Below are 15,672 nucleotides of genomic sequence, written 5' to 3'. Positions count from 1 at the left end.
TGAAACAAGAGATTAACACTAGAATAAGAAGCCAGTTACTAAGAAATGGAATGGGAAGGATTCAGAGGCTTTGTATTTATATGGTCACGTGCAGAGGATGGAGTGAGAGACTAACGAGGAGAGTGCATGTGAGTGAGGTGGAGGGGGAGAGAGGGAAGGGGAGGCCAAGGGTGAGATGAAGGGATGGACTGAGAGACTAACGAGGAGAGTGCATGTGAGTGAGGTGGAGGGGGAGAGAGGGAAGGGGAGGCCAAGGGTGAGATGAAGGGATGGAGTGGAGAGGCATATGAGAGAGGGGTGTGTGAGCTGGGAGCAGGGCAGTGAAATGGCGGGGGACAGGGCGACGTGGAGGATATTTGTTTGTGGCCACCCTGTATGGGATTAAGGCGTCTGACAATAGATAGAATGATAGATAGTATTTAATCTGCCAAAGAGCTACGTGAAATATGCTGCAACAGGTCGAAATTCAGCCCATAGGAGAATTTTATAGCGTATACCCGTAGCTTCAGGAGGCTCCCTAACACCTCCTCCTTACCGATTTATTTTTGGATACGGTTGGTTAATATCGTTTATGGCGTTATTTGTGCAGAGGATGGTGATATTGCAATGATTTAAATAACACAGAGGAGGGCGGCAAGGTGTAATAAAGTGAAAGAAATCGCTTAGGAAGAGGTGTTAGGGAGCTTCCGTAACCGACTAGAATAAATGGGGGGTTAAGAGGGGGGGTAAGTAGCAGGGGGCCAGGTAGCTCCTTGTGGGGGGTTGTGGAAAGGAGGGGAGGGGGGTGAAGGAGGTGGAAAGGAGGGGAGGGGGGGTGGAGGGGATGAAAAGGGGGAAGGATAGACTGAGAGGGGGAAAGAGAGGGTTAATGAGAGGGAGGAGAGGGAAGCTGGAGGGATGGAGGGAAAAAGAGGGGAATGGAAGGGGAAAGAAGACGGATGGGAGGGAAAGAAAACCAAGACTAATGAGAGAGAGAGAGAGAGAGGGGGGGGGAGTAAAGGATAAAGGAAGGTAACGCAGGGCAGAAGGGGATGGGACTGAAGTGAGAAAGAGAAAGAGGGAGGGAGGAGAAAGGGGGGGGGTGGAGAAAGAAACAGGGGAAGGAAAGGTAGGAAGGAGAGAAATGACTGGAAAAAAGCGGAAAGGAAGGAAGACAAGAGAGGGAAGAAGGAAGAAAGGAAGAGAAGGAGGAAGAGAAAGAGGGAAGGAGGAAGGGAAAGAGGGAAGGAGGAAGAGAGGGAGGGAAGGAGAAAGAGAAAGAGGGAAGGAGGAAGAGAAAGAGAGGGAGGGAAGGAGAAAGAGAAAGAGGGAAGGAGGAGGAGAAAGAAGGAAGGAGGAAGAGAGGGAGGGAAGGAGAAAGAGAAAGAGGGAAGGAGGAAGAGAAAGAGGGAAGGAGGAAGAGAGGGAGGGAAGGAGGAAGAGAGAGGGAAGAGATGGTGTGGAGGGAAGAGATGGTGTGGAGAGAAGGAGGAACAGATGGTGTGGAGGGAAGGAGAAACAGATGATGTGGAGGGAAGGAAGAGATGGTGTGGAGGGAAGGAGGAAGAGAAGGTGTGGAGGGAAGGAGGAAGAGAGAGTGTGGAGGGAAGGAGGAAGAAAGAGTGTGGAGGGAAGGAAGAAGGGAGTGGAGGAAAGTAGAGACGGGGAAGTGGGGTAGGCAAGGTCCAGGTAGCAGGCTTCTGGTGGCTGGTGAAAGGGAGGGAGGGAGGGAGGGAGGGAGGGAGGGAGGAAGGGAAGAAGGAAGGAAGGAAGGACGGGACGGGAGGGAGGAAGAAGGAAGGAGGGAAGGAGGGAAGAAGGAAGGGAAGGATGGATGGATGAAAGGATGGATGGATGGAAGGGAGGGAGGGAGGAAGGGAAGAAGGAAGGAAGGAAGGAAGGAAGGAAGGACGGGAGGGAGGGAGGAAGAAGGAAGGAAGGAAGGAGGGAAGAAGGAAGGAAGGAAGGAGGGAAGAAGGAAGGGAAGGATGGGTGGATAGATGGAAGGATGGAAGGAAGAAAGGAAAAGGAAGGAAGGAAAGAAAGGAGAGGCGGAGAGAGAGGGATGGAAGAGAGGAGGAATGTGGAGGGGTGGAGGGATCCAAGGTAGTAGGAAATGAAAGCAGGAAGGAAGGGCAGGGAAGTATGAAGGAAGGAAGGGAGGGTGGGAGGGAGGGAGAGAAGGCAGGAAAAGGAGAGGGAGAAAGGGAGAGAAGGTAGTAAAGAAGGCATGGACGAAGAAGGAGGGAGGGAAGGAAGGAGGGAAATAGAGAAGGTATGAGGAAGGAAGGAAGGACGGAAGGAAGGAAGGGAGGGAAGGGAGAGGAAAATTGAGAAAGGAAAGTAAACGAGAGAGAGAGAGAGGGGGGGGGGAATCAAGGAAAGGAGAAAGGGGAGGAGAATGGAATCGGAGGGGAGGGGAGGGGAGGGGAGGGGGGCAGTAACTTGAGGGTAATTCAGAAACGGGGACTGGAGAGAGTGACTGGACCCGATTTCCTTTCTCTCTCTCTCTCTCTCTCTCTCTCTCTCTCTCTCTCTCTCTCTCTCTCTAAATAAAGTATAATTTGGTTTCTTCAGGTATAGTCCTCAACTACGTAATTATTCTCCTTGATAGTTTATACTCCACCCCCTCTCTCTCTCTCTCTTTCTCTCTCTCTCTCTAAGCACTCTTAAGTTTAAGCAGAAAGCATAGGCGGAAGTAGGCAGGTAACGAGAGAGAGAGAGAGAGAGAGAGAGAGAGAGAGAGAGAGAGGGAAATGAATAATGGTAATAAGTTTCATTAAAGTTAAAGAAAAGTTGGAGGCCTTTATCCTGCAGTGGACTAACGCGGCGTGATGATGATGATGATAGGTAGTTGACGAAGACGGCTGATGATGATGATAACTAAAGATAATAATGATGACGATGATGAGAAAGATGGATAGTTGACGAAGACGGCTGATGAAGACGATGATGGTGATGGTAAATAATAATAATGATGACTATGAAGATAATAATAATGACGATAAATAACAACAATAATGATGATGATGATGGATAGCTGATGATGATGATGGTGATGATGATGAAAATGATCGTGATAGAAAACAAACAACGAAAACGGCGACTAGAGAGCGGTCACTGAGGAAAATGTGGGGAGGACTTTCCTAAACTGGGCCGGGGGGAAGGTAGGCCTAAAAACAGGGCTATTGTGTGTCAGAGAATAGCCCACCCTTGACCTCAACACAGGAGGGACTGACGGTCACATTCCAGCCCCGCTTTTGACTACCGCTATTTATGATAATGTCCGCGTTAATAAACGCTACACATTCCTGCTAAACTAGGCTACATCAATTTAAACTTAAGCGGTACACATTCCTATTAAACTCCATCAATTTAAACTTAAGCGCTACACATTCCTGCTAAACTACCAATTTAAGCGCTACACATTCCTGCTAAACTACACCAATTTAAGCGCTACACATTCCTGCTAAACTACATCAATTTAAGCGCTACACATTCCTGCTAAACTACACCAATTTAAACTTGGCATTGAGGAGGAAGCAATTGTCCTGTTCTAATTGTGCTTTTAATTTATGTTTTAATTACAGCCTATACCGTATGTACAGTCGCCCTAGGATGTAATGGCAGTTTTATATTGCTACGATCACTCTGTATTGTATGTGCATTACCGCGGATCGTAAACTTCTGGATACTCTGCCATTACTTCTTGGGGCGACTGTACAATGCTCGTATACATTTGTACGGTAAATACAAGTACAATGTGACTATGCATTAGCGATATAACTATAGCCCTGATGTAACAATAGTCCCAATCTTCCAATGTACTGAACACAGCTGAACAACTCGACCATGTACAGTAGTTTTCCTCCTTTGTACGAAATCCCCTCTTTAAAACGCAAGTACGATCAAGGACACAACACTCTTCCCAAACTTTGACGAATATATAGCGGAAAAATCGAACCATTTGAAACACACACTAGTAGAGATAAGATTTTCAGTGTATTTCGCCAGGTGTAGATTTTCTCTGGACGGAAATGGGAAGAATGTCGCGTCTTTGTAGGTTCCGGTATAACATAATAAAACTTTCTTTGAAGATACGACTTTGCTGTGTTGTTCCCTGGATGTCTTTGTTCTTTCTGCATACGTACAAAACACTGACGAACGTTCAGCCTGTGGTACATGAACAATATGAACAAGATACCACTGAACCTCAAAGCAAAGATCCTATAGTACTTTCACCTTAAACTGACCTAGATTTTCGTCCTTTTGTAGCTTGTTTCACGTCGCTCAGTGCCAGAAAAGGAAATTGCTACGGCATCACATCATCATAGCACTTCTTCGTGACGAGCATCATACTGTACTGCTAATCTCTTGCTACAACTCAGCATTCAAGAGAGATAGCATTTTTTTTTTTTTTTTTGGCTTAGCGTGAAACGAGTATAATGCATGAAGGATACGGTTAGTGCAATGGAGAGCAGAGGCGGTGTGCAACGGAGAGCAGAGGCGGTGTGCAACGGAAAGCAGAGGCGGTGTGCGATGGAGAGCAGAGGCGTGGTTCCTCCTCAGGGCAGACAGAAGCCACGTCGGAGCAGAGCAGAGCAAAGCAGGCGGGTGTGGGTGAGCAGGATGTGGGAAGGACCGCCAGATAATACAGGAAGACCACAATAAGCCAGAAAATTAGCTGCGTGGGGAGCAACCTTCCTTCTCCCGACCTCCCTCCCGCCTCACTCACTTAAGACCTCGCACACACACACACACACACACACACACACACACACACACACACACAGCTTACCTATCTACCTACCTACCTTACACAACAATTCGTCCGTCTGATGCAAGGTAGGGGGTGGGTCAATCCTCCCCTCTTCTCCCCAACTCCCCGCCTCTCGCCTGTTTCACCCCCATTCACCCCAAAATCATACTTTTTTCTCTACTATTCTTGCTACCCTGAGACAATTACAGCCTACTTCGGAATTACATCTTATACAAACAGGAAAGCGAGAGACTGACGAGGAGAGTGTACAGTATGTGAGTGAGGTGGATGGGGGGAGCGGAAGGGAGAGGCCAAGGATGAGATGGAGGGATGGAATGGAGAGGTATATGAGAGACGGGGGTGTGAGCTGGGAACAGGGCAATGAAATGGCGGGGGACAGGGCGATATGGAGGCGATTTGTTTGTGGCCACCCCTTCCGGTATGAAGAGGTCTGGCAATAGATAGACAGACAAACAGGAGGCAATGAAAGATACATCAAAACCCATGGTCATTTAAAATCACAAGCTTAATACAGTCGTCTAAAAACAGGGAAAAAAGGAAAAAGGAATTCGTTGTGATGTGCGGTTAACTTCCTTCCATGTTCAACCTCTCCCTCTAACCTACATAAATCGCTAAGGGAGAGGTGCTACGATGCTTAAGCTCCACGGTATGATAAAGGGTGTCGCTCTTTCACTTTTCTCCCTTCGTGCAACACAAGGGCCCAAAGTCTAATAACGAGTCTCCCAAACATCTCTTCCTATGCGATTTATTTTGCTTTCCAAACCTTCCCGTTCTCGTCTGTGATATTTAGATCATTACAATCCTGACTTACACTACACAGATAAATTACAAAACTATATTAACCAGACATATCCAAAAATAAATAGCTATGAAATGGGTGTTAGGGAGCCTCCTTAACCGACGAGAAAACGGGGCAAGGCTCGTATTTTCGTCGGTTAAGGAAGCTCCCTAACACCTCTTCCTTAGCGATTTATTTTTGGATATGACTGGTTAATATCCTTTAGTACCTTATCTATGCAAAGTATGGAAATATTGGAATGATTTATGGAACACAGACGAGGACAGTCAGGTGTAATAAGCAAACTAAATCGCTTGGGATAAGGTGTTCGGGAGTTTTACGTCCCCTAAGGATTCGTAAAGCAGGACTTAAAGGTGTATAATTAAGTTTACCTATCCCAGTTAGGCGTGTGCAGGTGACCGTAAAAATTCATTCACCATTATCAGTGTTGCGTATGGGGTATTGTGTGTGTGTGTGTGTGTGTGTGTGTGTGTGTGTGTGTGTGTGTGTGTGTGTGTGTGTGTGTGTGTGTGTGTGTGTTGCTGTGCTAGGCTGTAACACCTGGTCGTCGTGTGCTATGCGTCCACAGGCACCCCCACCAACCCACTAATGGTCGTTAAGCACCCACCGCCTGACCACCCACCTGTCACCACCTGCCAAGCCCCCCTACCCACCCACCCACACAATTTATCACCAACCACCACGACAAAACCAACACCCCCCCACCTACACCCTATTATCAGACGGTTTTACACACACACACACACACACACACACACACAACCACCACGACAAAACCAACACCCTATTACCAGACGGTTTTACACACACACACACACACACACACACACACACACAGCTATACAAACACTCTTTTCACTCTAACTTGGCCTTTTTTTATATTCTGCCATTGAGATACGTCAAATATGCTGCAAAAGGATGAAAATCTGGGACAAGTTAACGTACAAGGCCTATAGCTCCATGTCCATTTCGTAATATAACCAGTGTTTGTGTTTTGTTTGATTGTACCACGTTACTGCAATGCTCAGCTTCACGTGATCATACTAATTTCTCCATGACGTGTTTCCATGGCTACATTATTGACGACAGGGTTGAGATGCTATTATAACAACATATAAATAGTGTTCTTCTTAAACCAGTGATAATTCAGAGCATATAATAAAGCCTCACAGTTTACAGAACCAACAAGTCTGAAAACTGACGCAATCTACTCCAATACGATACACCACAACTGCAATGTTTGGGAGTCATATACGGATTCAAACGTATATAAAACAATATAACACAAACAATCGCATTAACATAACGGCGCGAGTAAATGCATATGGACCAAGCTTAACGATTACCAACAGGAAATATCACAGGCAATCAATATGACCGGTACACGAAATAAGCAAAGTGTACCAAGGCCATCAAGTGTTTTCAAATTCCATCGTCTGTTGCGTTACTTAATATCGCTTAACATGAAATAAACATAATTCCTAATGCGTGTGTATGAAAAGAAATCATTAGGCTTCTTCAACCAATTCGGGAGCCATTCCTTTAGAAACTATATGGGAGAATTAACTATAACGATTACTTCCACTGCTTCCATTCAAATCTGACCGAATCCTCCCCCCTTTCAAACACACCCAAACGGTCCCACAGTTCACGGGATTCACAGACAAATTTAAGGCCTGCTCCTTTATGTAGTAGTATTCTTTTCGCAGGAACGACAAGAAAAGTAAGAGTAAAATCTTCCCTTCTCATGTTCTTCCTATGAAATGGAAATACAAATGCGACGGGGAAGTTACAATAAAATAGTTTGTAAATTCCAATTAGGCGTCCACGGTTACCATAACAACATCAGGGTGTCCAGGGGTAACCATAGCAACCTGAGACAGCCACCAACACTCACACGCCCCTCATCCACACACACACACACACACACACACACACACACACACATGTCCCGGCAGCACGTGACACATGGCGTAGTATCCGGTGTCAGATCTGATCACTTGACACACGATCTGGCAACACGACTTCCGCATCCTGGCACCACCATCGGCATCGGATTCTACACTTAAGCCCTTCAATCCCACTATGTATTTTTTGTGATCTTGCTTCCTTGATGCTCCTAGGCGATTTAACCCCTTCACAACTCTAATGAATCCTTTACTAGGCGATTTAACCCCTTTCTAGTCGATTTAACCCCCTACGAGGCGATTTAACCCCGTACTAGGCGATTTAACTCCCTACTAGGTGATTAAACCCCCTACGAGGCGATTTAACCCCTTACTAGGCGATTTAACCCCCTACGAGGCGATTCAACCCCTTCAAAAGGCGATTTAACCCCCTACTAAGCAATGTAACTCCCTACTAGGCGATCTAACCCCCTACTAGGCGATTTAACTCCCTACTAAACGATTTAACCCCCTACTAGGCAATTTAACCCCCTACTAGGCAATTTAACCCCCTACTAGACGATTTAACCCCCAATAGACGATTTAACCCCCTACTAGGCGATTTAACCCCTTCACACTGAGGTGGTTTGGCCATATGGAGGATGGAGATTGGAGTGAGAGACTAACGAGGAGTGTATGTGAGTGAGGTGGAGGAAGGGAGAGGGAAGGGGAGGCCAAGGATGAGATGGAGGGATGGAGTGAAGAGGTATATGAGAGAGGGGGGTGTGAGCTGGGAGCAGGGCAGTGAAATGGCGGGGGACAGGGCGACATGGAGGCGATTTGTTTGTGGCCACCCCTCAATAGATAGATGGACAAGGCGATTCAACCCCACTGTTTCTCTCGTGGTCCCTGGCACATCTGAAACGTGAACCCGGATCTTTCGCCAAACCAACTTCCTCCTTTCCGGGACAGGGAAGTAACTGAGGGATGTTTGTATAATCAGGCAGTGGAGCCGCCTGGTTATATCGGCGCTACCACGTGAAGGCGTCCCTCTCTAACTTCACGCTTTTAGTCTCTCGTTGCCAATGAGGATTTAACTCGGATTTGGAGAGAGAGAGAGAGAGAGAGAGAGAGAGAGAGAGAGAGAGAGAGAGAGAGAGAGAGAGAGGAAAACAAACAAAAACAGCATGAGAAACGAAAAACAGAACAAGCACGAGAGAGGAGAGACCTTAAATTCTTTCTTTAATTCACCCCTTCACTACGACGAAATTCATACTCCTTGCTACCACTAAAGAATTTAACTAAGACAGGCCTAATGCTGAGAGAGACTTCTAGATGCACAATTTAAAATACAAACTTTAATATTCCCTGGACTGGCTACCACGGATCTCAGTAAAGGTGAATATTATGGTCCAGTTTTAAGCAACGTTGGGTCTGGTTAGTACTTGGATGGGTGACCGCCTGGGAACACCAGATGCTGTTGGCATCCCCACGTGTCAAGTGGGGTTGGTGGAGGATTAGTGCCCCTCCCCGTAAAAAACAATTAACTCTAAGCCCTTGGCCACCCCGTCTGGGATACATGGCGTCTGGCAATGAATGAATGAAAAATGGTAGCCTGGTTCGTGTGAAGAAAAAAAAAAAAAAAAACGTTACGCCAAAGAATTTTAAAACGTTCCTATATTCCGCCAAAACGATTCAGTTTTATCCATAACGGTATTTTAAGCACATTTCTTTATTAGAGAGAGAGAGAGAGAGAGAGACGCTTTTTTTAATCTGAAACACTCAGAGCAATCACCATAAATGACACGTAGCTAGCATACGGTACATGACACGTAGCTAGCATATGACACATAGCAAATGAGCTCTTGGAGACAATATTGAATTTCTCGTTTCAAATACCCCGCCATAGGTCAAGAACACTTCAGGGAGCCTTCTAAGACTGGGAGCAAGACGTCCATGGAGTGAAAGGTTCTCAGGTGACAATGCTCCTATCTTTACCTGTCCTCACCTTAGATATGGCTAATTAAGTGGATATGTGCAATAACGAATAATTACAAAGATAAACAACTCAACCTTTACTAGTACCGGTAGCAAAAAGTGAAATAAAGTACCGTATAAGTAAATAGATAGATAGATAGATAGATGAAGATACAGATAGGTAGATAGATAAACTGATACGCAATATAGATAGATAGATAGGTAGACAGACAGAAAGATAGACATAAATAAACAGAATGATATATAAGCAGATAAAGGCAGATAAATAGATAGATGAAGATAGATAGACAAAGATAGATGGATGGATAGAGAAATAGATAAATAAACAGATAAAGATAGACAGACATAAACAGATAAATAAATACACTACACATCGGTAATACCATCTACTGAACTACCTAAAGTAAACGAAGTCGAACCCAGATCCACAAAGTTACCGACCGTGGAAGCGCTACCGAATTTTCCGGCAATGATGTCAGCGTTACGAAAGGAAATCCAATGAGAGATTTATTTTTTTCATTTCTGCTTTGATTTTTTTCTGCTACTCATGGATGGCGAAGCGTGTATGTATAAAAATGTAATGCATGACGAGCTGAATTGAGATTGATAGGAGAGAGAGAGAGAGAGAGAGAGAGAGAGAGAGAGAGAGAGACAAAAGGGAAATGAAATGGTAAGAAAATGTCAATTGAGAGAGAGAGAGAGAGAGAGAGAGAGAGAGAGAGAGAGAGAGAGAGAGAAACCAGGAAAAGTAACAGTAAATTCACAAAAGGAAAATCATCATCATAAGTAGGCTACGATACCTAACCATCTCTCCCACTATAAAATGGCATAGGAGATAAAGATAGATAAAAAAGAGAGAGAGAGAAAAGAGAGTAAATCCTAAAACAGATATATAGTACTTGAGAGAACGAGATAAGAGACTAAATCCTAAAAGTGAGATAGAGATAATGAAATAGAGATAGCAGTAGTGAAGATAAACAGTGAAGGAGAGAGGGTAGTGTAGTAGCGGCCGTTCTCTAACCTCATCGCCCCTAGCCATCCCTCCAGCCACATCCCTCCTCCCCCTACCCTCACCCTCCCCTCCCCTCAACCTCCACCCCTACCCAAACTCTCCCCTACCCTCACCTTGCCCCTCACCATCTCCCTTCTCCTTTCCTCCCTCAGCTACCCCTCACTATCCCACTCCTCGTCTCCCTCTGTCCTTCCCCCTTCTCGTCTCCTCCAACCCCTTAACACCCCTCCTCTCCCCAATTCTTCTCTCCCCCGTAACAAATACAGATCCTATAGTCTTTTCACTTTTACTTGGTCATGATCTGCCTTCTGTAGCTAAGTTATTAAAAGACTAATTCGGTGACAGAAAGACAGTGCTACAGTTCTACATTCTTTCCATATCTTTATCATCATATTCTGGTGTTCAAACTCTTGTTATAGCTCAGTAATCATGATGGATGGCAATTTTAGGTCAAGTTAAAGTGAGAATAATTGTAACTTTATTATTTCTCACCTCTCCTCTCCCTGTCCCACAACCCTCTTCACCACCACCACTTTCACCATCATCCCTTACTCACACCTTTCACCACTATTTCTCCTCACTACAACCTTCCTTGCAACCATCATCACTACCAGTACTAGTTACTACCTTAATCATCACTCATTTCCTCCCTGCCTTACCTCTCACCCTTTTAACATTTCTTTTCATCCCATCCCAGCCCCTCTCTTTTTCCTCCCTATTCATCCCTTCCCCATCCTACACCTCATGTCCATCATCAAAACTACTATTGCTCTCATCTCCTTTCCTCCCCTCATCACCACTACCCCTATCATTCTCCCCCCTCCCTCTTCTCCAGTGCACCTTCTTTACACCACCACTACACCACAACCACTACCACCACACTAAACTGGCTGGCTACCACACTATGTCATCCCCTGTCAGGTAAGTACGGGCTCTAATTCTTCCCCAGTTGACGTAACCTAAACAACCTTTTCTTTTAATCCAGTAACAATTATATATATTTACTACTGATTCTTGCTCCTGCCAGATTGTGGGATTCGCCTTAGGAACTGCCTCTCTTTCTGTAGGAGTTAATGATTGCATTTCAACATGTACCAACTACGCAAGTCTCCCTGAAGCTGAGTAATATTGTCTGGAGATGGCAAGAACACAAGAGAGGTAATCGAGTTCAACAGGCTACCTAACTTAACCTAGATCTAACCTAACCTTATCCAACCTAACCTAGCTTGTATGACCTAGGATGGATTAGATGGGGGCGGATTAGTTTGGGATTCAGGGTGACTTATCTTTACATATTCTTTTCTTTTCCGTTTTTTTTTTCTCACTAGTTTAGTAGGGATGGAAACTGAGAGGATGGAAAGTGAGTGGGACTAAAAGGAGGGGAAAAAAATACAGCGTTAGTGTATAGCCTATGTTTAGGGTGTAGGTTAACTATGATTCCCCTCTTTCCCTCTTCCCCTCTTACATCCTCTGTCATACAACTGTCATCACTTCTGTCTTCTTCATTTCCTTATCTCTCTCTCTCAACACCACCATATCCATACTATAGTTCTTTGACCTTAAACTGGCCCAGATTTTAGTCCTTTTTCAGCTTATTTCACATAGCTCAGAGGCAGGAAAAGACAGTATTGTGGCTTTACATCCTTTCCATAGCACTTCTTCGTGACAAGCAACATATTCTAGTGTTAATCTCTCGTTACGATTCAACATTCAAAAGAGAGAGAGAGAGAGAGAGAGAGAGAGAGAGAGAGAGAGAGAGTAACTTTAGGACAGGCTAAAGATAAGAGAGTACCGGTAAATATTCACTTCCTCCTTCCCTCATCTCTTCCTTTATCACCACAAGCACTTCTGCATCACAGCCTTCACCACATCCATCACCATTAGCCTGACCCCATTCCTAATCACCACAACTCTCTCTCTCTCACACACACACACACACACACACACACACCTAAACCAATATATCACTCTGGCTAAAAAGACTTCAAATTTAAACGATTCAGTAAATAATGCTGACGTAAAGACTAACGGCCGTATTATCGTCGGGTTCCCTAACACCTCTTCCTTAGCGAGTTATTTTTGGATATGGCTGGTCAATATCCTTCTGGACGTTATTTACGCAGCGTTTGGAGAAATTGGAATGAATTATGCAACATAGAGGACTTTAAGGTGTAATAAAATAAATCACTTAGGAAAAGGTGATACGGAGCTTCCTTACCCGAGGAGAAAACGACTCTGGGCACAGACTACTACTGCTACTACTACTATAATAGGTTTCGTCACACCTCTTCCTTAGCGACTTAGCACATTACATCATTTATATGTTGTTTACCCTGTATGTAGTTTGTTGCTTAGGCTATGTGGTTTATCTTGTTTATTTTGTTTATTTGACGGTATGTTGTTTATGTATTTGTAATGTTGGTTTATGCTGTTTGTTTATGTTTATGTGGTTTTCATATCGACACGGTTGGCATCAATAACGTACACGAGGATGTTCAGGTTTAATGTGCTCAGTAAATCGCTTAGGGAGAGGTGTTAAGAATTTCCACAGCCACTCAGACAATGGCATGTATTCTCGTTGGCTTAGAAGGCTCCCAGTGGCACCTATTCCTATAACACGTATAACTATTGCCCGGTATTACGGTATTATTATTATTAGTATTTTTATTATTATTATTTTTACTGTTGTCTAGCAGTAAGATTCGGGGGTGAAGTGCTTGAAAGGGTACAGCAAGGAAGAAAGGGTGCTGGTTCCTTGAAAGCAGTGATAATAAATAGGGAAGTGAGCATGAAAGTAAAAAAAGAAAGAAAGAAAAAAAAAAGGCGCTGCATGACAGTACTGATACCCACTCTAACGTATGGAAGTGAAGCTTGGACCTTGTTGGAGGGACACAAATAATGGGTGACAGCAGTGGAAATGAGTACCGGTAATTTGATAGGAGCATGTGGAATAACGTGGAGAGACTGACATACGAGGAAGTGAAGGTGTGTTGTGGTGTGGATGTGATAGAGGCGTTAGGAGAAATATACTGAGGTATTTTGGCCATGTAGATAAGATGGAGGGCGAGAGACTAACCAGGAGTGTATGTGAGTGAGGTGGTGGGGAGAAGGAGGGGGAGACCAGGGATGAGATGGAGGGATAATGTGGAGAGGTACCGGTATATGAAACAGGGGTGTGTGAGTTGGAGGAAGGGGACCGAAACGGCAGGGGACAGGGCGACATGGAGGCGATTTATTTGTGGCCACCCCTTACGGGATTGAGGCATGTGGCTATAAATACAACTCCATATAATTTCATTCCATTTAGGGGACGATTTTCCATTTTGAGGGGTTCGACATAGGCCTCATTGACCCATGTTCTAAATAGTCATCATCCCTAACTTGTTAAAAAAAAAAAAAAAAAAAAAAAAAATGGTCGCCTAGAATGAAATATACGTCAGTGGAATGCAGGGTATAGTCTTCCATATGCTATTTCTACAAACTATTAAAAACAATAGATACCTTTCTCAGATGTAGTCTATCTTAAATACACTTTCATCAATATCATTCGATACTTACGCAACCTAATTGTACAAACACAAACATCAAAACACACACACACACACACACACACACACACACACACACACACACACAAACGGCTGTAAAAAAGTGCACATATCAAAATGTACACACACACACACACACACACACACACACAAAGGATTAGTATCAGGAAATATATAGCATGTTAGTCACTCTAAATGCTATACAGTACATGGGTCACTCCAAAACACATTAAAAACAAGGAAATGCAGATGCGTAATAAGTACCGATATAATTACACAAGCAATTATTTATGGACATCACATCCTTATTAACCAAATGACTATAGAAATATTAGATGTATTAACTAACAAATTGTCAGCAACATTCTCTTGTTTGTTCTTTATGCATACTACGTCAATGTTACATATATAAGACACGAAAAAAGGTGAGCTTTAATATGCAACCAACTTCATATCTTTATTGAGACTCACGAGAAAAAGGGACACAAGACCTATCAGAAGTAAAAATGACTGCTAAGAGTTACTAAACAGCCTCCAAAGACCGAAAATAGTTCAAATAAAAATGACTTACCTAAAATAGATGCCGGTATTTGTCACTCTTCTTCCACTCGCTACTTTCAACACCGCATGAAGAACGTATCCAGGGTCTTCCAACACCCTCTTAGGTTATCCTTCAGAGTAATCAATAATCACATTCGTCGCTTTCGTCACACTGTTTGTTATCGGTATATCGTTTTATGTGTACAGCAGCGCCACTTCACACGCACATAGGCTCTATGCACCCACACCCTTCCCTCTTTGGTCTACTACTGAGCAAAATAGCAAATCGTACCGCCGCTACCGCGTGCGTGCTCCTGTGGAGTACATTTACCTGACAAACTTTTCGTACAGTTATAGTAACTCCAAAATCAATGAAGTTAGGTATTCTACACTAAAGACACTAAAAAACTGTAAATATTGTAGCTTTATACCAAGTGCAAGGTTAGTGAAAGCGTCCGAGTGACTAGAAAAGTGCAAAAATAAATCTGAAGCAGCTATCGTTCGTCAGGCAATCGGATTTCGGTTGCCAGCAGGCGCTGTATTTACATTCTTCTCGAGCTTTAAGATGTATTTAAAACTGCCCGTTAATTTACTCCTTTTCAGTCATATGCCTACCAAACACTTCAAAGGCAAACTAGAATTAATATCAAAGCGAAAGAATGATAAAAAAAAGGAGATATCTCAGTAAACTGCGAAGGAGACTTTGTTTATCCTGCATATTAGTTCTCTTGCCATCGAGACAACTCGCATCTTGGTGCATCTCACGTTAGACGATTTCATTCGGTTGAGACATGGTTGAGAGTGAGTTATAGAAGCCTGAGAGAATTAATGCTGTCACCTTTAACTTTCATGATCGGGAGAGCTCTAGCATAGTCTCCAAAATAACGAAACTTACATTATTCGGGTGCTAGTCATTTGAGTCAGTGTCAAGATTGTTCGCAAGTATGGGCCGAGAAGCGCTAATTTGTCGCTAACTGCGCTAAGCTTTAAAACCTCGCAATAATGCTGAAATCACTGTAGACGGTTTATTTTCATCTGACGGAATCGGCTTACTCTCTCAATCTGAATACTGTAGCCGTGGTTTCATGAAGTTCGATGAGGTTTAACTATGGGGTAGGAGTGGGTTAAAT

This window comes from Coenobita brevimanus, chromosome 30 (genome assembly GCF_032717465.1).
Source record: "Coenobita brevimanus isolate Jiangsu-jjx chromosome 30, ASM3271746v2, whole genome shotgun sequence".
NCBI lineage: Eukaryota > Metazoa > Arthropoda > Malacostraca > Decapoda > Coenobitidae > Coenobita > Coenobita brevimanus.
The sequence above is the reverse complement of the archived record's forward strand: the minus strand, read 5'-3'. Positions refer to the sequence as shown.